Source organism: Schistocerca serialis, chromosome 4 (genome assembly GCF_023864345.2).
Source record: "Schistocerca serialis cubense isolate TAMUIC-IGC-003099 chromosome 4, iqSchSeri2.2, whole genome shotgun sequence".
In the NCBI taxonomy this organism is placed as follows: Eukaryota; Metazoa; Arthropoda; class Insecta; order Orthoptera; family Acrididae; genus Schistocerca; species Schistocerca serialis.
In genome coordinates, this window is record NC_064641.1 from 604,476,187 (window position 1) to 604,500,889 (window position 24,703).

The 24,703-nt window shown below is 41.9% G+C and overlaps 1 protein-coding gene across 9 annotated transcripts in view; it reads left to right on the plus strand.

The window, feature by feature from the left end:
- The window catches only part of LOC126475390 (leucine-rich repeat-containing protein 51-like), a 155,030-nt gene that overhangs the window by 15,561 nt on the left and 114,766 nt on the right, over positions 1-24,703 (plus strand). For 6 of the 9 annotated variants that reach the window (XM_050103218.1, XM_050103222.1, XM_050103223.1 and 3 more), the window contains one exon: positions 3,424-3,567. The exons of the other annotated variants lie outside the window; for them this stretch is intronic. The gene's annotated coding sequence lies outside the window, so the exon portion shown is untranslated. The remainder of the gene's footprint in view (positions 1-3,423; positions 3,568-24,703) is intronic. 9 annotated transcript variants of the gene reach the window in all.

The following is a 24,703-nucleotide window of genomic DNA, read 5'->3' on the forward strand; positions in this document are numbered from 1 at the left end:
CACTCCTGCAGCCTTTTCGATGGGAAGTGTTCGATCACTCACAGCACAGCCATAATTGGATCGTCCTGAGTATCATCTCTGTTGACATGAAACGCTGGATACGAAGACAACACTTGGGCACAGGTTACGCACTATAGACCAGCGTAGAGAATTATCGGGAAGCAGAGGCGGCTGCCTTCTGTGACGATGGTGTTAGAAATTTGGTATAACGCTCCGACAAATGTCGAAGTCGGAGCGGCGACTACGTAGAGAAGTATCTGGAAAGTGTAGATAACTCTTGCAAATAAAATATTTCTCATTTTCACTGTGGTTTTCATTTAACGACCGATCGGAACTTACTTTCTGGACAACCATCGTATATCGCTACTATGAAGTCGCAGTTATGGCACTACTGGAGTTGGGCATTTACCGCCACCCTGGCACCCAGCCTTCTGCTCAGCCATGTACTGCAACAAGTATTACACTGAGAAGGAAATACCTGATAGGAAGCATGCAGTAAAAGAACAGATTGATCCCGTTCAAAAGTACCTTGGATTTAGCAGCCGTGTTTCATATGCGTCTCATCAATTTCCATTCATTGCTTTTTTCTAACTTTATCTGGAACGAGCTCGACTTCAAGCTTTGGAGAGATAAATGAAAGAAAATTCTGCGTGTTTGCAACAAGTGAGATCGTTCAGAAATCACTTTCTTTCACTTTCTTGCTATAGAAAACTAGCTTGGCATCCGCTGCTTCTCTCAAGTAGACTGTGTGGTCTACACAGACTTCTTTGTTTTTCTTTAATCGAATTTTTAAGTTGTTCACAAACTGCAACAACTCCTAAACTTTTCATGCTAGTTATGGCCATAGAGGCACGGTTTTTTTCGAATATACTTCTGACCAAAACGCGATTCTGCTAGCTGGAATACAAGGCTTTTGTTAATCATCCCTTTTGCGCTCTTGTAGTGATGTTTCCATAGAAAATTTCATGCTCTGCTACGTATTTCTTTACATCTAACTGAGAAATGAAATACCGATTTTCACAGATTTAGCTTTAAAAATTTTTAATATAATGAAATATTTTCTTAAAAATTTTCATCTCCTTTTTCACCCCCTTAGGGGTTGAATTTCCAAAAGTAATGAAAAACATTTTTTTAAATTTCTAATCGAGAAGTCAAATACCAGTTTTCATCCACGTAGTTTTAAAATGCGTTAACAGTTCTTTAATAATGATCTGTTTTCAAAGAAACTTTCCCCCACTATAGTGGTTCAGTTTCAAAAAATTCTGAAACACGTTTTTTTATTTCTGACTGAGAGATCAAACACCAATTTTCGTAGTTCTAGCTTCAAAACTGCTTTAAAAGCAACATATTTTCAAAAAGCCCATTTTAAACGGCGTCTACAGTATAAGACCAATACCCTCTCCAAATTTTAAGTTGGTGTCCTTAACGGTTTTGGTTGGGCGATGATGAGTCTGTCAGTCTGGACATTACCTTCTCTCTATATATATATAGTTGAAAGACTAGCCACCACTGTTTATAAAAGTTTTTTACTGCATTTGGTCGTATTGTAAAGTCTCAGATATGGTCACTTAACGCTACGGCGGAATTCCTGAATAGCATCGAATTTGAAGTATGGCATGCTCAAAATTACCGATTTATAATTTCCCATTATTTTTGTAGAGTTTTGTAATTTCGTTAACCTCATTATAATGGGCAAGCACACAAAAGATCATGGTGTGTGAAAAAGATTCATTCGACTCCATAAGTCTATATCTTGTACGTGATGTAGACTGAAACCTGGGGATGGATATTAACTTACACGTAGGACGAAAACGTTTTTATTTTCAAATGTATCATCCGATGTTACAAGGGTATACTTGATATGTACATGCACATATAACCTTGGGGTGCTTTTTTTACAGTTACGTTTGGGATCAAATTCTTCATGTACCTTTCACAAATGTTCAATACGCATTCCATTGGACACACGATAAACATCCAGTTGTTAGTCAAACTCAAACAAGCATGTTAGGAGGCACTGCATTCTCTTACCAAAGGTTTTAGGGGGGGGGCGGGGGGGGGGGGAGGAGGGAAGGGGGAGCAAACAGAGGCAGTCTTTGACACACCCCAGCACCAAAAAATCACATGTCGAGAAGTAACGCGACCTTTCAGTCCAATGGTGCAATGCGAGATCCCTACGTCCTTTATAGCCGGTTCCCCAATGAAGCAGCTCGTCGTTAAGAAATGGCCAGATGCCAGTACTCTGCTGCTTCATACCATTGACAAATAAAATATCGGCATATTCTCGAAATTCTGGAAAAAGTCGGAATGACTGAGTGAGCGAGTGAGCTAGCTAGATTCTCCAGGAAGCCTTTACCGGCAAACACGTCAACCGTCAGCTTACAACAGGCAACACTTCACTTGAAACTTTCGGGCTGATAGGCCTTGGTCGATGTACGAATCTTTCTCCTATGTTTCATATTCGTGATTAAAGCCTTGGTACAGGGGGCGTACAAAATTTGTGAACCGACTCATTTAAAAGATGAGGTTGAATATCTACGGTCAACCGTCAAGAAGAATGGTTCTTCTAATATGGAGGTAGATCGAGCATTTCGCCCTAGGGAGACAACCAAGATCAATGGGGAACAACGGCCGCCCAAGGGTAAGTTTGCAAAAAAATGTTCAAATGTGTGTGAATTCCTAAGGGACCAAACCGCTGAGGTCATCGGTCCCTAGACGTACACACTACTTAATCTAACTTAAACTAACTTTTGCCAAGAACAACACACAAACCCATGCCCGAGGGAGGACTCGAACCTCCGGCGGGAGGGGCCGCGCAATCCATGACATGGCGCCTCAAACCGCGCGTCCACTCCGCGCGGGCAGGTAAGTTTGCCTTCCGTTCATTACTAAGATTACAGATCGCATTGGCAAAGTGTTGAGTAAGTATAGTGAGGAAACTATCTTCACACCGACCAGAAAGATACAAGAATGTTTAAGATCGGCAAAAGATGTACATCCTTTGGCTATACCGGGTGTATATGAAATTCCTTGTAGCTTACGTGGGTACCACGAAAAGAAGTGTTAACACCCATCTCGTTAACCTGGGACACATGGCTAAGTCGGCCATAGTGGAACGTGTTTACACGTAGGTAATCATGAAATAAAATTCAATGAGACTAGCATCAATACGAAAACATTGCATTATCATGCGCGTAGGTTTAGAGAGGCTATTGAGCTTTACGAACACTGTAATAATTTTAACAGAAAATGTCGAGTTGTTAATTTAGACAAAATTGGATGTCAACATTCAACCATAAGAATGACGATCGATTACTTTCAATCGAGAATGCAGAGATAATCTCGCAATCGACATCATGTGATGGACTGTGGTACCCTCTACACCACCTATATAATCGGCGTTCCCTCGATTTCTGGTTGCAGTTCACCTCTTCACCTCTGAAGACGTCTCCCGCAGTCGAAGATGAAACATCAGGAGAAAGTGTTATACATCGACCACGGCCTATCAGCCCGGGAGTTTCAAGTGAAGTCAGTACCGGCCGTGAAAGCGTACACTGTGTGATCAAGGTAAACTCTAGTTTCGGTGCGTAAGTTCAATTGCAACCCCAAGTTCTATTTTCATTCATGTAGAAGATACAGACTTTTGAAATCGGATAAATCTTTTTGAAGCACTCTGTATTCTACATGCCACCGTATTTATTTGTCGCATTTTACTTCCGAGTGTCCACTACATTACAGAATAAATATTACGTGAATAAATCCATGGCGTTGAATCAACGTAGAAAAAAGACTCCTGCGAACGCACACATAGACACACACACAGACACACACACACACACACACACACACACACACACACACACACACACACACACACAGAACTTGCAAACATCTCCCAATGAAATCATTCTTGTATTAAGTGTAAAAGATGAGAGACACCCACATGCCTTGCTCATACTGTGGCATCAAGAAGTCAGGCCTGCAAGATGAGTGGTCTGCCAAGCGATTGGACTCATTCTTATTTATCAAGTAACATGAGCTCTAGTACTCACAATTAAGTTACAAATTATTTTCCTGTTTGAATATTACGCAACGGATACGGAAACGCACATCTGACTATTACTAATTTACACAACTCTGACTGTTCACTACGCTCTGACAATACCACATTTTCTTTCTTATTTAACGGCATTGATCAACACGTGGCCATCGCACTGAATATGAATGGCGCACACATTATAAATTCTGGATATCATGACAACATACTATTCGAAGGAAAAGGCCACCAATCTTTTTCTTTTCCCTATCTTTTTTTATTCCGATAAATTCTATAACCTAACGATAAATTCTATAACCTAAACACACCAGTACATTTTCTACAACAATTGCACATGACAAACTCCGCCCAGTGGGCATGGCTTTACATTGGTGATTCTCTATCTTATGGTCTCGTAAATATCTAACACTACAGTGCACTTTCTGGATAGGATGGTGGATCTTTTGATATATCTCACACTTCGACTCTCACAACCATCATCACGAAACTTTCCTCCAGACCGAGCAGTACAAAAAGGAACACGTATAACCCACTGGCTCTGAACCTATCTTGCTACTCTCCCATGCAAACCACACATACTTAAATTTCATGAAATACACCACACTGGCAACATGGAATACAACACAAGGAATAGTCACAACGTTATAACCACATCACTTTCAGCTTTCCCACTTCAATTGGTATTTATCCCAGTATCACACGACACTGCCCCACTTCGTAACTTTTCTTTCCTACTATGAACTCTGGAGGATATATGCACGTCTTTCTGTGCAATGCAAGCCGAGTGGCGTTGCTGGATAGACGGCTGATTCACCTTGCTTCACTCTCAGAGTATTATAGTTTGAATCAAGCGTCACACGGAAACATAACGCGCAATGTAATATTAAGAACATATTCGTCACACACGCGATTCCTCAACTGATACCATGGACGAATACTTCTCTTTATCCTTTGTCTCACACACAGATTGAGACTCACACAGTACTCACCACGTGGAAGTACTCGTCTCTAATTTCAAGTCCTGCACACGCCATTTTTTAAATATTTCCAACTTATAGTACACACGCCAGTAATTCAGTTTAACTTTAGCACTCGGAAGTATTTCAACTTATTGCTACACGTGGTTTCATTGTGACCGTTGGTCACTTCCGAAGATTACTACGATCCCCTTAATATTACCTGCCTGACATTTAATTCTCCCCACAAAAGTTCCTGAAATAGAGAAATTATTATTCCAAACTACTCTTAAGTATTCCACATGCATACCATTCTATCCACTCTTTTGTCTTTACGGAGCACACCTAAGACAGGTCTTACCAACACAAGATCCAGCGCCAGAATGCTGAAACATGGCCGTTCTTCAGGTCATCTCGCACCTCCGTCGAGGTGGGGGAAGACTATGCTACCCATTGGTCAGCCACATTTCAGGCGCTCAAAGCTCAGGTAAATTTCATCTCTTTGGTTCCACCAAAGGTGACCAAAGGACCGTCTCAAAGATGATCATATATTGCACATCCACTATCTGTGGTTAGCAGACGACCATACATTCATTCATTTCGCAGATCTCACCAAATTGGATGTAGGGATTTATTTTATGTGAGTGCACATGTGATCAATTAAATAAATAAGTTGTCATTCTTTCCTACACTGGTATCCGACTTTGGTGTATTAAGTGAAATTGAGTTATTATTACAAAAAATATGTTGTTCTGACAAGAATAGGGAAGAATGTTGTACCTATTTTCAATGTCGAGCGGTACTGTACCCTTTCAAAGAGATTTTGCAGTTTTTTGAGGGCGTTGGGGGGGGGGGGGGAATGAAAGACTTCCAGTTTTATTTTATGGTCCTTTTTTTAAATCGTCCTTCCTTAGTAAAGAAGCTCCAGTATTAACCGTACCGGTGGGTGCTGCGGCCGAGCGGTTCTAGGCGTTTCAGTCCGGAACCGCGCTTCTGCTCCGTTCGCAGGTTCGAATCATGCCTCGGACATAGATGTGTGTCATGTCCTTAGATTAGTTAGGTTTAAGTAGTTCTAAGTCTAGGGGACTGATGACCTCAGATGTTAAATCCCATAGTGCTTAGAGCCATTAACTGTACCCATTTGAACTGCAGTAAAATAAACATAATGCCTATATACATCGACTCAATATTTTTCAGCACATAAAACACCTTTTACGAGTGTGATAACTATAATTAAAATTTTTGGCGTTACATAGGAAAAGTTTATCGTCGCTCGAGAATCCCAGCTTCATGTTCGTACATTATGTTGACTCAATCAATATTTTGACTGTGTACGAAACCATAGACCATAAATAATATAGACCACGTGTGACGTCATTATACTGAAACCAGCCACAGTCACATAATTCGGGGCGGGAATCCGTGTTTCTGTTATTAAGCAGCGGGTGGAGTGACGTTGACAGTTACAGGTTTTCTCCTTTATAGCTGAAATTGGACATTGATGTTAACAATAAAACAATTTGCCTTATTGCTACTACGTATGTAGTATTGCAGTTAACGTAATTTCTCCCAAGTTTCTAATATTAATGCGATGGTTATCGTTTTCACGTGTAGCCAGGTGAAACGTACGGACTGTTCTGTTTACAAGCAACACAATTACAGTTCTTCAGTGAATACTTATTTTTGTTGCACTGTGAGTCTTTTAGTACACCGCTTCCACAGGAACTGAAGTCTAAAAATCAGTTTGGCAGGCGGCATTGCTTTTCTGACGAATCCTCAACAAAACGAATGAAATGTTTTATTGTGTTTTTTTAATAAATAAAGCCCATTTATATTAACAATGTCCAGTTTTTACGCAAAATAAGCATTTATATTTCATATTTTATGACTTTTTCCACTTACAGTGTGTAAAGAAAGCAAACCATTGCCAGTTTACATAAAAGAATCGCCTGCGGGAACTTTGCTGGTTCGCTCATCAAGAACTGGTTTTATGATTACAATTAAACCGTCTGTATTCATCTTTAGTTGTGTATGACGCTGTCAGAAGCAGATTTTCACCCCGAAGGACTTTCGTACTGGCATATAAACTCAGTCAAGACCTTTGTGGAAGTCCTTTTCAGTGCTGTGATAGGTCATAGATGAGCAGAAAATTAGTCCAGTAGCCCGAAGCTGCTTCCAAGAGATTTTTTGTACACATTCAGACTGTTAAATCTATTAGTGCTGACTGTTCTGCCATTGTAATAAATAGCAACTATGATGACATACCTCATCCAGTTTCTTACACTTTGGCTAAGAAACTGAGAAAAAGCTGTTGTGCCACTTTTGGCAAATTTCATCATGTTCTGAAGTTTCCAACACCGGTATCTTGAACAGAAATAACAGAGGTGTCTTGTCTATTACATCCAATGATCAAGTTTATTTGTGCAAAACTGACCAGAAAGTATTAGACAAATGGCCATTTTTAATGTGACGAACCCTTTAAAGAAATTAGTTATCTCAGCTTTGCGGGACATAAGGAATGACATTTTCCGTCAGCTGAATAAACGTGTTTCAAACAGACCTCCCCTTGCTAAACACATTCATCAACTTAAAAATAGCTATACTCATTGAGTATTGTAAAATAAGGTTACATCATAGAGTGAGACCCACAGCGAGAAGCTACACCATGTTCTGATTAGAAGTTTCCATTCAAAAATAGTTTTGTTTAATAATCAATGATTTTGTGATTGTCTTGTAAATAGAATTACATATATATGTGATGGCATCTACAATTGCAGAAGTCATGTCACCTACAGCTGAGCTGTAGTTTTTGTGTTTGTCTGTGTGAAATAAATTAGTGAATTTGAGTGCCATTCTGTAAATTTCTCTGTATTTTTTCTTAAACTCTGTTGCTGACAAGTGAGAGATTAATGCCTTAGATTTGTTTCAATGTGTAAATCAGGGTATTAGTTTCGAAATTTTTGTGCCTTAAAACTGTGATATTGTCTTAATTTTTTAGATGACTGACTTATTTTTCCTTCTTCCCCCTCATACAGTGTTTCCAATGCAGCAAAAATTGGATTAAACAAAGCTGGTTCTAAACGACCTGTGTTAAATGATACAGTAATAATGCTGTTTTTCTATTACACCAATACTCATAAATTAACTACTTCTATCACTAGTAACAGTTCTTTCATTTCACTGTTATGTTCATTGCTGTCCTAAGGGACCCATTGAAATTTTTGGCACCAGGCCAGGAAGAGTAAAGTTTGGTTACCAGAAGCCATTTCTCCCTGACAACTTACTAGAAAAAAATAGCAATCATTATTCTCTAACACATACCATATAGCTTATTGCAGATCCTAAACAAGTTAATGCATTTCTATGAAACTCATAATGAGCTTGTTAAACAGAGGCTGTTTACCTAATAAAGAATTATTCTCTGAAACAGGGTACTTAAAATGAATCAAGTGTTTTTTCACCGGAATTGAGCAGCAGGATTACTGTGTGAGGCAATAACCATAAACTGTGCAGAATCCTTTTTAAGATCCTTGGAACTCTTCAGACACTCCTCAATCCAAGTATTCCTTAGTGATTTTTTTTGCAGCTAGCAAAAACAAACTTCAGGTGAACTGTAACGCATACAATCACAGGATAAGACATACAAAGTAATCTTCATGTACACTTTAGATTTTTGGCCTGTGTTCAGGGTGGAGTTATGTATGGGGAATCCCTATCAATTTAAAAGAAAAAAATAGCTTAATTAGATACTCTTTCTAGAAATTATCTGAAGATCTAGATAAAAGGATTAATAAGTTCTGTCGGTTACATGGTAGTTAAGAGTTCTCTTTGTAAAGCTATATGTCAAACAGCAATTTACAGCAACTAATCTGTTTCCTAAAAACAGAGGTAGTGAAGTAAATATCAAGCTACCAATAGGAAATAATCAGCAAATGTGGAGGCAGCGTCTTCTTTCAAGGTAGCAATTTTCTTTTTACTTTTTTTAGTTAAATTTACCTAGTGTGGGCATGAATAATACTAATCAATACAATGGTAGATAGTTTAATGCGAATACCAGTAGAGATTAACCTATAAAATTTGGTTGTCTTTTGCTAATGTAACTTTTGACTTATTCTACATCCATGAAGGTTCTTCTTCTTCTTCGTGGAATTTTTGCCTCAGGTCGGATTTTGTGCTTTGTATTAGAAACAGAAGTAACGACCTCCATATGTACTCAGAGAAGTGTTGTTTCATAGCCTTCAGATTAGCAAACCGACGAAAATGTCAGTTGTAAAGGTGTACTATTTCACATTCCTTGAAGAGATATTTTCATGAGTTAAAAGTAAAGATGTATGTTGGTCCTTAGAAGTTAAACTTCACGAAAGATAAAGATTTTAAGATGGCAAAATATTAACATCAAACGAACTACAGATATTTTCTCTGTAATCGACGTTTTCTGATATATTACGATATATACTCTTCTGGTATCTGACTGTTACGCAAAAGTCAAACTATAGATGTTTACTTTGTGAAAAATACAGACAATATGGATGTAAAAGGATTTCATTTTTTAAAAAAGCGTGACAAATCATTTCACACGTCTTGTTGAGAAATTTCATTTTGTCTTTTATTACTGTGGAAGCGGTGAACTAAAAACTCTCAGTGCAACAAAAACAGGTACTCACTAAAGTTCTGTAATTCTGTTGCTCATAAACAGTGCTGTCAGTACGTTTCACCTGACCACATGTAAAAACGATAGCGATCCCATTTATATTAGGAATTTTAGATATATTACGTTAATTGTACTACGACATGTTTAATAGCAATAAGGCAAGTTGTTTTATTGTTGAAATCAGTGCCTGATTTCAGTTATAAAAGATAAAAAACGTAACTGTCAACTCCACATAGCTCGTGATGATGGAAACTCGGCTTCCTGCCCCGAGTCATGTGACTTAGATGTTGGTTTCAGAACTCAAACGGCAGAGATATGGGCACGCGTAGACAATGATATTTATGGTCTATGTAGGAAAGCAAAGATGTTTTCTCCTACAAATACTACTCAGTATACGTTCAAAGAGTCTCACTTTTAATGTGAAGTATAGAACGTAACTTTCTCATTAGCACGTAACAAAAGGAGCGATTCTACTGCTTACGACGTCAAGTTGCAGCACTTATTCGCCTCTGCGAGCGCAGAGGTGTATATATTAGCAAGGTAATTGGAATCTAACAACTATTCCCACATACTTCGTTGAAAGTAGATCTTCCTTCAGACAATTCTTCACATCTAATTGAATTTAGTAAATATTATTATTATTATTATTATTATTATTATTATTATTATCTAACCATAACCTTGTCACAGTGAAACAGACACAAATAAATCGAACTTATAAGCCTAACTCAAAAATACTCAGAATCAGAAATCACTCCATCAGCATGATCACGAATGCTGTTGTTACATCAGAGAATAACGTAAACTATGCTTAAAACAATAATTTACCCTTGGATACGAATTAATAACGATGTAAGGTACCCTTCACAAGACTTAACAGGAACATAACCACTTGGAATAATACCTTTCTGACAGAAAAACACTCTTACCAAAATGTGAGTTACGAAACAGTGCAATACGAGTTAGATGAAGTCAAAGAATTTTTTATATAATGAAGGAACTCAGCAATCGCCTTAATGTAATAATAAAAAAATAGCAATCTTGATCACAAATTTATTTTATGTCTGTTATTGGTAATCGGTTTCGGTCGTTACATCTTCAGATCAAGACTCCAGATGACAAGGAGAACCAGTACGATGAGTCACTGCAGGCAGGAGATGGTGTGGTACCTTGGTACACTTTTCAGACTTTCGCCTGTAGTGTACTATAAGTTTAATATATCTTCTCATTCATTTTTAAATTATTTCATTCTCTTTTATGTGCTACACTCTATTTCTAAAATTACAAAAACACTCTGAAAAAGTAAGGTTCTTTTCAAATGTAAAAAAATATTCCAAGGTACAACATAGTCATGTTGATAGCATCTCAGCCATCAATATACACTCCTGGAAATTGAAATAAGAACACCGTGAATTCATTGTCCCAGGAAGGGGAAACTTTATTGACACATTCCTGGGGTCAGACACATCACATGATCACACTGACAGAACCACAGGCACATAGACACAGGCAACAGAGCATGCACAATGTCGGCACTAGTACAGTGGATATCCACCTTTCGCAGCAATGCAGGCTGCTATTCTCCCATGGAGACGATCGTAGAGATGCTGGATGTAGTCCTGTGGAACGGCTTGCCATGCCATTTCCACCTGGCGCCTCAGTTAGACCAGCGTTCGTGCTGGACGTGCAGGCCGCGTGAGACGACGCTTCATCCAGTCCCAAACATGCTCAATGGGGGACAGATCCGGAGATCTTGCTGGCCAGGGTAGTTGACTTACACCTTCTAGAGCACGTTGGATGGCACGGGATACATGCGGACGTGCATTGTCCTGTTGGAACAGCAAGTTCCCTTGCCGGTCTAGGAATGGTAGAACGATGGGTTCGATGACGGTTTGGATGTACCGTGCACTATTCAGTGTCCCCTCGACGATCACCAGTGGTGTACGGCCAGTGTAGGAGATCGCTCCCCACACCATGATGCCGGGTGTAGGCCCTGTGTGCCTCGGTCGTATGCGGTCCTGATTGTGGCGCTCACCTGCACGGCGCCAAACACGCATACGACCATCATTGGCACCAAGGCAGAAGCGACTCTCATCGCTGAAGACGACACGTCTCCATTCATCCCTCCATTCACGCCTGTCGCGACACCACTGGAGGCGGGCTGCACGATGTTGGGGCGTGAGCGGAAGACGGCCTAACGGTGTGCGGGACCGTAGCCCAGCTTCATGGAGACGGTTGAGAATGGTCCTCGCCGATACCCCAGGAGCAACAGTGTCCCTAATTTGCTGGGAAGTGGCGGTGCGGTCCCCTACGGCACTGCGTAGGATCCTACGGTCTTGGCGTGCATCCGTGCGTCACTGCGGTCCGGTCCCAGGTCGACGGGCACGTGCACCTTCCGCCGACCACTGGCGACAACATCGATGTACTGTGGAGACCTCATGCCCCACGTGTTGAGCAATTCGGCGGTACGTCCACCCGGCCTCCCGCATGCCCACTATACGCCCTCGCTCAAAGTCCGTCAACTGCACATACGGTTCACGTCCACGCTGTCGCGGCATGCTACCAGTGTTAAAGACTGCGATGGAGCTCCGTATGCCACGGCAAACTGGCTGACACTGACGGCGGCGGTGCACAAATGCTGCGCAGCTAGCGCCATTCGACGTCCAACACCGCGGTTCCTGGTGTGTCCGCTGTGCCGTGCGTGTGATCATTGCTTGTACAGCCCTCTCGCAGTGTCCGGAGCAAGTATGGTGGGTCTGACACACCGGTGTCAATGTGTTCTTTTTTCCATTTCCAGGAGTGTATTACATATGTAAAAAAAATTAAAATATACAGAGTCATAAATGTTGGCAAAAGTTTAGTGGCCCTGCATATCATCAGTAAATTTACTATAATTGGTGAATAATTTTTCAGACTCAACCTTATATGGTTTGAAGGATAAGGATCAGTCAGCTTATTTCTACACTTAGATTTCACTGCGTTCAGCCGTTGAAAACGTTACCTCACATAGATATGTTTATCCAAAAAACGATAAAACATACTATGCTACTTTAGAATGTTAGTGTAGATTTGTACATTCACTACTTTCCAAAAGTTATCTTGATTGTATTCTAAGGAAAAGTCAGTCTGAAATCGAATTATTTCTCCAGCTTCAGTCTCATAACGAGGAAAAAAATATTCACGTTACTGTAAATACGTTCCACACCCAATTTTTGGAACGGTTGAGCTGTAAAAGCTAGAACAGGTTTCATTGCCTTGAAATCCGAAAATCTGACCACTCGCGATTAAAGTGGTATGCTTTCCTTGTTTATCTTCACTTATTTTTCACAAACACGTAACCACATCATGAAGGAGGAAACACAGTTGCTTGGCAGCAGCGTTAATGGCGGTGGATTGCAGATGGAGACGAAAGAGGCGGAAGCAGTGTTGTCAGATGTACTGCCTACCAACACCGTGAAAATCACTCGTTGTCAAAAAACTGGTATTTTACACAAACAGCTCATTTAAACAGGTTTCGGACAAAAGTTTTGGAAGATCGACTCCCAGAGCCATGGCGATCGGACGATCGATTACGATCGACAGGTTGAGTACCCCTGCTGTATTTAATAGTCTACCTGTTAACCTGCTTTATTACTGTACTACACATCGACAATGAGTAAATAAAATCAAATTAAGAAGCAGTATTATCAAAAATCATTTACGAGTTAAACACATTTCGAAATAGAAGTTATATTTTCATTTTCAAGACAGGTAAAATTGATAAGACTTTGAAGAAAGAGTTCATTTGTATCACAAGTTCCATGCTAAATTACTTTCTGTTTCAGGGTACAGCATGACGCACGAATTGTGGCTTAACTGTCCACATTTTATATAAATACTTCTTAAGATATATAGAATTTACTCTCTATAAAATTCTATATCTGAAGTATTAACAATATATTCCGAACAGCTATAATATATTATACAGACCTTAAATGTGTAGAATACACAGCAATTACGGATGGTGTATAAATCGTAATTTTGTGTCTAAAAAGATATAAACTACAGAAAATGTGGGAAACTGCTTAATTTGGTCTCTAGAACGTATTCCTTCACGAGAGCCTAAAATCAATCACTAGACTGAAGTATCACCAAAAAAACGTAGTGTGTCCCCAGGAACATTAACCTCCAGGTACTACATTTTACCCCATCTGATGTAATGGCCGAAACCGATTGTCAAACTTAGTTACGAAATAAATTTGCAATCTCGGTTGCTATTTTTGTTATTAGTAGTAGTTAGCCCTGTCCAGAGGCCGACTAACAACCGGCCGATGACAGCGCCAGATTGACCCAGTGCGTTCTATTGTTTCTATTACTTACTTAAGAAGGTAACTTACCCTACATTTTCATGTTTCAGGCAGAATATCGCGCCTTGTTTTAAGTTCGGGGACATATGTTCTGTTAGGATTCATAACTAAACTCAAAGTATTAAAAATTCTGGGTTTGCGTTCGTTATAGTTCTACTTGCGTTTTAGCCGGCCGCGGTGGTCTCGCGGTTCTAGGCGCGCAGTCCGGAACCGTGCGACTGCTACGGTCGCAGGTTCGAATCCTGCCTCGGGCATGGATGTGTGTGATGTCCTTAGGTTAGTTAGGTTTAAGTAGTTCTAAGTTCTAGGGGACTGATGACCACAGCAGTTGAGACCCATAGTGCTCAGAGCCATTTGAGCCATTTACTTGCGTTTTAATTCTTTCAAACTTGTTCATTGTTCACTGGGAATTCCGAAGCCGTCGTGGGGCTGGTGAGAATTTCCGCTGTGCAGAAAATTTTCTGTCATAAAGATAACCGTCTCAAAATATCTCAGCAATCCCAATCTGAATTTGTGCTCCCTCCATGGTCGTGCATGGAAATTCGCCCGAGAGGGAGCAAGATTTTAAAAACTGTCTATTTTTGAAACCTGCTTCAGTGAGTGTGAGCGTCAATCATGCCCCCCTAAGTAAGTTCGGCAGGACGTTCACAAAACATATTTCACATTACACCACCGATAGCTATCCACTCAAAGTATTTCTAAAGGTAGATTACTTTCCTATCTATAAGGTAAGACATTTCATTAGTGTATGCTTACTTCCATCATTTTATATTATTAGTATGAATGCCACATTTTTTATTCAGCCATGTGAAATTTCATTTTTCGTCTGATTAAATCCGAGGTATGCAACAAGTTACGCATTAATTTTTTTTTTTATTCATGTAGAGATAAGAGTTAAGGCTTACACTGTAAATAAAGATGTGTAAAAGGAAAATATCAGACTGACAGAAAAAATCCTGTTGGATGTCAACAAAAGAAAACAGCAAGAACTGCCATACTGTTTGTCCTGGGGTAAGAGCCACGGGTGGGGTTACTGTGTTTGCCAATAACACACACCATTCCTCTGCTCTCAGCTTGGTTACTGATCTACAAGCAGTAGTCATTGCCGTTCATGTGGTTCATAAGATCACTATCTGTTCCTTGTATTTACCTCCATGTTATGCGATAGATACTGAGGCTCTCACAGATCTTATTGCACAACTGCCCCTCCAGTATCTCCAGATGGCTGGTTTCAATGGCTGTAATGTATTATGGGGCTCGAACTATACTTGCCATAGGTGTCGAGTCTTGGAGAACGTCATGATATCTCAGGAGCTGTACATTCTCAACACAGGCTGTCCTACTCATTTCTCGACTGCTACTGGGTCGTCCCCAGACGTCGACCTTTCTTTCTGCTTTCCAGACTTTCCAGACACAGCACAGTGGAAAGCAACTGATGACTTTCATTCCAGTGACCACTTTCCATCGTGGATTCACCTACTGGATGGAGGATTGCTTGAACAGAAGGCACAGAAATGAATGGTCAGCAGGGCTAACTGAACGCTGGCTGTGTCTGAACATCGCGACAGCGTCCGGGAATGGATGGACCACATCACATGAGTGATTCATCATGCCGCTGACTTATCCATCCCAAAGGCTTCAGGTCATCTTGCAGGCAACCTGCACCTTGGTGGACTGATGAGTGCCGTTTAGCAAACCAAAACAGGAGTGCACAACTTCGACGGTTGAAATGCCGCCCAACAGCAGACAACCACACAGCCTTTCGAGTCGCGATGATCAAGGCTCGCCGCGTTGTGAGCAAAAAATTTAATGGCAAAAATTCCACTTGTTCTACAAAAGTATGGGAAGCTATCAGGAGGGTTTCCAGTAAACAAAGTCATTTACCGAAAGCAGCAGTGCTGAAACAGGGGTGTCTCCAACAACACCCAGAACATCGCTCGGATGATGACAGAGCATTTTGCAGCGACTACTGCCAATGCTAGCCAGAATCCGGCCTTTCCCCACTACCGTGCGATTGCAGAGAGTGGCAAGTTGGACTTCAGATCCCACAATAATGAATCTTATAACTGCCCCTTCTCCATGTAGGAGCTGGAATCGGCACTGTCTCAGACTCGTGATACTGCACCTGGTCACAGACATATCCGGTACTGTATGCTTCGACATTTGTCAGCGGCGTCAAAGGAAATCCTCCTCAAACGTACTACTTTGATATGGTAGGCAGGTCAGTTTCCAATCTCATGGAGAGAGAGAATACTGATCCCCACCGCAGTAGTTGCCTTAACGAGCTGTGTTGGAAAGAGCCTTGAGCGAATGGTTAACCGTCGCCTGGTCTGGTTGTTAGAGACCAGGCAATTCCTTATCTGCTCTCAGTGTGGACTCCTGAGATATCGGTCCACGGACGGCAACCTGACTCTGCTAGAGGCGCCTATTCAGCGAGCTTCCTACGTAAACATCATTGTCTTGGTATATTCTTTAACATCGGTAAGCCTACGTCACTACTTGGAGACACAGTATTCTGGTGTAACTCCATGAATGGGTTTCGTGGCTACCTTCCCATCTTTCCTGTCTAAGCGGATTGGTCACGTGCTTTCGGATCCTTTCGAACAGGAGAATGGTGTTCCTCAGGGCAGTACTTTAAGTGTTATCCTCTTTGCCACAGCTATGAACATTATCACGTTTACCGTAAGGAGTCCCATACAATTCTCCTTATTTGTGGACGAATTTGCAGTTTTTCTGTTCCTTCTCCAGTATTGTAAAAACAACTCATCAGCTCCAATTTACATTGAAGAGGCTGGAGGAGTGGGATGCAAAGACTGGTTATACGTTTTCTGCGGATAAGTTTGTGTGTGTTCATTTTAATCGTTCTTGTCGTATTTTTGATTTACCTGAATTGCGTTTGTGGAAAACCATTCTCGCTTTTATAGAATCTGTGCGGTTTTTGGGTCTCATTTTTGTCTCCAGTTGTTGTGCCTACCACGCCTCAAGGACCTAAAGGCAAGGACACAGAAGGCACAGAACACTTTGAATTGTCTTATTTGTAGGTCATTGATAGCGTACTGGGCGCATCTGCTCCAGTTTTATAGGGCTTTAGTTCCATCGCGGCTGGACATAGGTGCATAGGTACAGGTCAGCGAGGCGTTTGTTCCTAAAAGTCATTGACGCTGTACACCATGAGGGCATCAGGCTGTCCACGGGCGCTTGCAGGACCAGTCCCACACCCAGTCTCTGTGCTGAGGCTGGCGAATTGAAACACATCGTCCGGCGGCAGCTTCTCATGGTGCGTCAGGCGTGTCAGTCCTTCGCTACTCCCAATTTCCCAGCATACCAAACCGTTACTCATACGCCTCTTTACGAACCATCCACGGGCAACGAAGCCATTTGGTATCAGTGCGAAATGTGTGCTAGAGTCCCTGCATGCAGGGACTCAAATCCACAGGGCCTGAGTAACTTTAGGCTCAGTGCAGTACAGTAGAGACAGCACTCCTGCTCCTGTTTTTAATTTTAAATGGGCACCAAAACTATCGGACTGCATTCACAGACGGGTCTAAACAGGAGTATTCCGTTTACTACCCTGTTGTTTTCCCAGATTGTGTCCTCAAGATTACGGATGCCTTCAGAGTTCTCTGTATTCGATACCGAATTATTTATGACCTTGAGGGTGCTGGAGCAGCTGAGAAGCGCCCCGCCTGCTAAATTCCTCGTCTGTTTCGACTCCCTGAGTGTCCTTCAGTCTCTGAAACGCTTGTGTCCGACTATAAAGTAGTCCACGACGTGCAGGACGCCCTCCTCTGGCCATAACGGTTGGAGAAGGAGTCGTCCTCCTGCTGGGTGACATGGTACACAAGTATTGCGGGGAATGAAATGGCAGATGTAGCAGTCAAGGAGGCGTATCTTGATCCTCGGTTAGTTCGATGTGCCTTCCCCCTGCATGCTCTCGTCTTGCTGTTGAGATACAGCGTCATGCGTCGGTGGGAAGATGATTGGCTGGAAGTGACAGACGAAAAGCTCCAAGTCTACAACGCAGCAGTGGTGTACCTCCTTCCAGCCATGCAAGTGGGATGAGGTTCTCCGTACATGTCTTCACATAGGCCACAACCCAATGACGCACGGATTCTTGCTCTGGCGAGAGGACCCTCCAATGTGTTGTGCTTGTGTTGCCGACAGATCTACCCTCTATTTTAGGAAACTCTCGCACGAATGTGATGAGAGTTTTAAGGTTTTATGATATGTCCAACTTGTTTCCTAAAATTTTAGGGAGATGTTGGTACTGTGTTAACAGGGTGACTGGCTCACCTTTGTATTTCCCTGTGCCTTTCTTTTAGCTCTTCTATGATTTTAAATCTGTTTTAAGCCCAGGTATAGCACCTTTCACTCTTTCTCAGTTGACTTCAGGCTTCTTAGATAGAATTCTTATGTGGCTCACCGCGAGTGAAGTGGAAGTGTGTGAACGAGCATCGCTTCATGGATTTCCTCCTCACAGTGTGCAACAGTTTTAGAGACATTATCCACATTCGTTTGTTTTAATGAGGATAAGGGCGCTGATAAACTCGCCTTTGAGCGCCCTTATGCTGCAGACACATATTTGATTCTCCTCGAAGTGGACATAAAGGAAACAAAGGTTAAAAATCACTTCTCCAAATGTGATGCCACCTACAACTCTTTCTAGTTACACATTTGACCATGTTAATGAATTTATTGCATTTTTTAAAATTTCTTCTGTTCTATTTTAATGTTGACGAGCATAATTACTGTTGAACAAAATGCGTTTCTAAAGCTATGTTTTTAGGTTGTTTGAGTAAAGGGCAATCCAGGAGAAGTTTCGGCTATGTAAACGTCGTAAACCTCCAAAAACTACCCTGAAAATGGCAAGTATGAACGACTGTTAAATGCTGAACCAAGGTGGCTCTCGTCTTCCCAGTTTAACACATTGTCGAGCAGCCATGCCAAGTGGACAGTAGGATTCGTAATTCTATGACTGCACGTTGCTATATGCTAACTCTATGTAGTTTGAGCGGGTTCGAATATCTGGAGAGGACATCTTTTCGAACTTGAAATTTTACACTTTTTTTCCCTTCTCGACAGCTGCAGCTGGATCTATGGGTGTACAGATGTACACATCTTCAGTACAGAATGACTGCGTTCTTCAGACTGTTAAAGAGCTCTTCATTGTAAAACTGAGTAGTCAACAAGCCGTCACGGGTGTTTTTTTGTCGACAGACAAATAGGAAACTGCTGTCGTGATTACCTTTTGCATCAAGAGGAGGGGAACAAAGGACGGATGCTGGTAGGTATACTGCACCCTTGTGTATGATGAGCAAGGAAACGTCTTCGGTATCGGCGCGCAATGGTGCTGGAACGGTCACAGAGCATAGAAGTAGATAGAGTGGCCTTTGGGGCACGTGAGATGTCCCAAGCTTCCTCCGCCCTCTGGATACCCACAACTGCAGAGGTCCTGGTCATCCACACAACTCGAATCGTATGATCACAGGGAGTAAAATTTCACGTCACTGGGTTTGCCTAAATAAAGAAAAAAAAGATCTATGTAGATGAAGCAAAGCTACATCCGTCCTTGTTAGTTTCTCAATAAAACTTTTACTTTTCGCATAAAAAAAATAAAACCCATTGTTTTGGGATTCGCGTGTGTTCTTTGCTGTGCAGTCTTTCTCATATGATTTCGAGGAAACTGTTCGGTAAAAAATATTGTTTTTCCGCATCTTGTAGCCATACATCAGTTTTTTCTTTCCATTATTGTCCATAGTTATTGCGATACTTCAAAGTACGAACCCGAGCAAAATTTTGAAAAGTTTTGAGCGAAAAATATAGTCACCGGCCAATTTACGTTGGGTACATTTTATGCCATGCATTATTGTGTACAAAATATACCTAACAAATCATAGTTGGAGGGGTTCATTCTCGAGAAAATACTTGAGATATGTTGGAGATTTCTGCGACTAGGTTGGTAGCTGTGTGGCACATGTGTAGCTTATTGCCGCCTGCTATGCGGAGTGTGGTGCTGCCTCATGTTTCTCTTCTTCGTAAGCTGCCCATACAAACCAAACTGGAAATGAATGAAAAACTCAGTGAAATTAAAACCACCAGGAGTCATCAGCTAATGACGCTGACTGTATGTTTTTAGGGTTCCGTACTCCAGTCGGTAAAAATGGAACGCATATAGGGCCACTTTGTTGTCGATCTATCCGTGTCTGTCTGTCCGACTGTTAAAAACCCATTTTCTCAGGAATAGGTAGACGTATGAAGCTGAAATTCACCTCACACGCTAAAGTCTATTGTCCTTTGGGGTAATAGAATGATATAAGGTTCTACTCCAATGTAATTGGAAGATACAGCCATTTATGTGACATATTTTGATATTTTGGCCGTATCGATATCTATAAGAGGCAAAAATCGTCGAAATCCTCGATTCCCGGGATGAATGAACTATCTGTATACAGATCCCTCAGTGCACGAGTAGTATCCACACTTTTCCGGATTTTTTTCGGTCTATGCTCCCTGGTTTTAGGAAAAAATGTTACCTATATTATTTGGTTCACATCGTTATCTACATTGCTGAATGTATTCGCTCATTTATGTAATTAGCTTGAGAACTAACTAATCCAAACCCGATAGGAAGGCGATATGAGAAACTGAGTAAACAAGCAGACACAGAGAAAGCAGTAGCGAGACTGGTGCTGTGCTGGACGCCGTAATTACCCAAGGGTGTCGGAGGTTGGAGAATAGGCCCTCCAGCCCTTCGCCACAGGAAAGGCCCCTCGACTCACTTTAATGCTCTGTGACTAAGCGCTGTACGAGGAAGCGGCGGAGGAAAGAATGAGCGAAACAGCACAAATTCCCGTTAAGAGCATCTCAACTAAACAAATCGAAACTATATATAGTAAATGCTAAAGCCACGCTAGGGCCCATTGTGCTCAGCAGCGCTAAACAAGCCGATTATCAGAACCAAAGTAATCGAAGTTAGAAATGCGTGAGAATTTCCATTGGAAGGAATGAGTGCTCCATCTCGTCTCCCCCCCCCCCCCCCCCAAATCCCTTGCGGATGCCTGTGGTTCCGTCGCATCATTTTGTTGCGACTCGATTATGGCGAAGGAGACGTACTTTAACAGTGAATTCTGTTTTCCAGAGCGCATCATCCAGCGTCATAGTTGCTGAATAACTCGGCAGTTGTCTGGAGTGCCGTTGTGTATTATGGATGACTATGAATTTCACAGCTACAATAGTGCTAGACGTCTAAATGATGTCCCTACGCAAACAGTTTCTTGGAGATGAATTCCAGTACGATACAAGTTGTGCATTTACAACAAGGAATGTTCAAGAACGTTTTGACCGGTATGTAACGCTTCTTCATTGGAATATCTACTCAAATTATGTTAAACATCGAGCAGTCGAGCATATATGGAAGTTGTTTGAATCGGTGACTTGCCCGTTAAGTTCGTCTTTTAACCAACGCAGCTAAATTGTGAAGTCGAGCAAACCTATCTAGAATGCCATTCTTCACGGAAGCGAGATTGACTCTGAATGACGATATGTAAAGGGTCTTTTCCAAATACATCCGCTATGATCTCTTCATATTAGTTGTTTGCTCTGTAGGTTCAAACGTTTCCTTATGCTCCGGTAGACGATATGTATGCAAGGTTTCTTCCATTACTGGTGTTTACTTTATTGTATTGCAATTTTTATATTGAGTAGTTTTCCGCAAGTGTGCTTACACTACTGGCCATTAAAATTGCTACACCAAAAAGAAATGCAGATGATAAACGGGTATTCATTGGACAAATATATTATACTAGAACTGACATGTGATTACATTCTCACGCAATTTGGTTCCATAGACCCTGAGAAATCGGTACGCAGAACAACCACCTCTGGCCGTAATAACGGCCTTGATACGCTGGGCATTGAGTCAAACAGAGCTTGGATGGCGTGTACAGGTACAGCTGCCCATGCAGCTTCAACACGATACCACAGTTCATCAAGAGTAGTGACGCGTACTGTGACGAGCCAGTTGCTCGGCCACCATTGACCAGACGTTTTCAATTGGTGAGAGATCTGGAGAATGTGCTGGCCAGGGCAGCAGTCGAACATTTTCTGTATCCAGAAACGCCCGTACAGGACCTGCAACATGCGGTTGTGCATTATCCTGCTGAAATTTAGGGTTTCGCAGGGATCGGTTCAAATGGTTCAAATGGCTCTGAGCACTATGGGACTTACTGCTGTGGTCATCAGTCCCCTACAACGTAGAACTACTTAAACCTAACTAAGGTAAGGACATCACACACATCCATGCCCGAGGCAGGATTCGAACCTGCGACCGTTGCGGTCGCGCGGTTCCAGACTGTAGCGCCTAGAACCGCTGGGCCACTCCGGCCGGCGCAGGCATCGAATGAAGGGTAGAACCACTGGTGTTAACACATCTGAAATGTAACGTCCACTGTTCAAAGTCCCGTCAATGCGAACAGGAGGTGACCGAGACGTGTAACCAATGGCACCCCATACCATCACTCCGGGTGATACGCCAGTATGGCGATGACGAATACACGCTTCCAATGTGCGCTCACCGCGATGTCACCAAACGCGGATGTGACCATCGTGATGCTGTAAACAGAACCTGGCTTCATCCGAAAAAATGACGTTTTGCCATTCGTGCACCCAGGTTCGTCGTTGAGTACACTATCGCAGGCACTCCTGTCTGTGACGCAACATCAAGGGTAACCCCAACCATGGTCTCCGAGCTGATAGTCCATGCTGCTTCAAACGTCGTCGAACTGTTCGTGCAGATGGTTGTTGTCTTGCAAGTGTCCCCATCAGTTGACTTAGGGATCGAGACGTGGCTGCACGATCCGTTACAGCAATCTCGACTGCTAGTGATACGAGGCCGTTGGGATCCAGCACGGCGTTCCGTATTACCCTCCTGAACCCGCCGATTCCATATTCTGCTAACAGTCATTGGATCTCGACCAACGTGAGCTGCAATGTCGCGATACGATAAACCGCAGCCGGCCGAAGTGGCCGTGCGGTTCTAGGCGCTGCAGTCTGGAGCCACGAGACCGCTACGGTCGCAGGTTCGAATCCGGCCTCGGGCATGGATGTGTGTGATCGCCGTAGGTTAGTTAGGTTTAACTAGTTCTAAGTTCTAGGGGACTAATCACCTCAGAAGTTGAGTCCCATAGTGCTTAGAGCCATTTGAACCCTTTGATAAACCGCAATCGCGATAGGCTACAATCCGACCTTAATCAAAGTCGGAAATGTGATGGTACGCATTTCTCCTCCTTCCACGAGGCATCACAACAACGTTTCACCAGGCAACGCCGGTTAACTGCTGTTTGTGTATGAGAAATCGGTTGGAAACTTTCCTCATGTCAGGACGTTGTAGGTGTCGCCACCGGCGCCAACCTTGTGTGAATGCTCTGAAAAGTTAATCATTTGCATATCACAGCATCTTCTTCTTGTCGGTTAAATTTCGCGTCTGTAGCACGTCATATTCGTGGTGTAGCAATTTTAATGGTCTGTAGTGTAATTAGTACCATATCGCTTTCTATATTATTATTGTTCAAATTCAGAAGCAAAGGGACAACTATACTGTATAGGCTGTAAAACAGCCATTGAAAGTAAAATAACTTATATTATAACTTAGGTTATCTGTATTCTTTAGATGAAGGATGACGTTTACGGCCATTATACACAATATAATTTACTGTTTCGTTAACGTGTAATAATCATATTTACTTTATGAGCATACGTAATTTAGATCCAATAACTTTTTGCATGATGCTAACAATGTCATATCTCTAATTTTGAAACTGAGTTTTGAAACTGTTGATGGGATTCTCTATTTTCGATATGTATTAAAAATGGATTTCATCTTTCACTTACGTTAAAAATATCTTATAAATATTATGGTTCAAGATAACAGTGAAGCAGATTGGAACTCAACATGCAGCTTCCACAGACATGAGATCCTCAAAATAATATCGATTTGATTGATTCACAATATTTAATAAAATTTTTGGCATTTTGTTGAGCCTCAGACTGTTACATTATTGTAGGGTTACGATATTCACTTTTTATTATTAGAAAGTCTACTACTGGAAAATGTAGGTCATGTTTGTGTCTTGAAGTTGAGTGGCCGATTCATTTGAAAACCGTTAAAGAATGTAGTAGTCGGAAGTGAGTTCACCGCGAGACTGTGTTGTGTACACAGTTAAAGTGTGTACGTGTTATGCCTGCGTCCGCTCCCCCCGCATTAGCTGCGGTCGATGTCTGTCCGCCCCGCCGTGTTTTATTCAGCAAATTCAGTCGCAAGCAGGGCGCCTATCGACCTGATCAGCTGACGCCACACTGCAAACTTACACGTAATGACTGTCGCTCAGCTGATCGCAGTGGGTCATGCTCCGAGGATTCAACGGCGCTTCGTTCCTTAGCGCCCAAAACAAGAATAGTCAATAAATGTATGACAATGTGTACGTTGTACGAGCGTCATACGGAAAGTCTTAAGCAATCCTCTGTCACAAATCTAATTTCATCGATGTAATAAAACCGACTGCGTTAGCGTAGTCTAAAGATTTTGTGTGTGTTATACATCGTCATGCTAACTTCTCTCACGTTAGAAAACGGTTGGTGTCAGTCTTTCTATTCGACAGCGACATATAATCGAATTCTTTGTTAAAGAGGCCAAGTC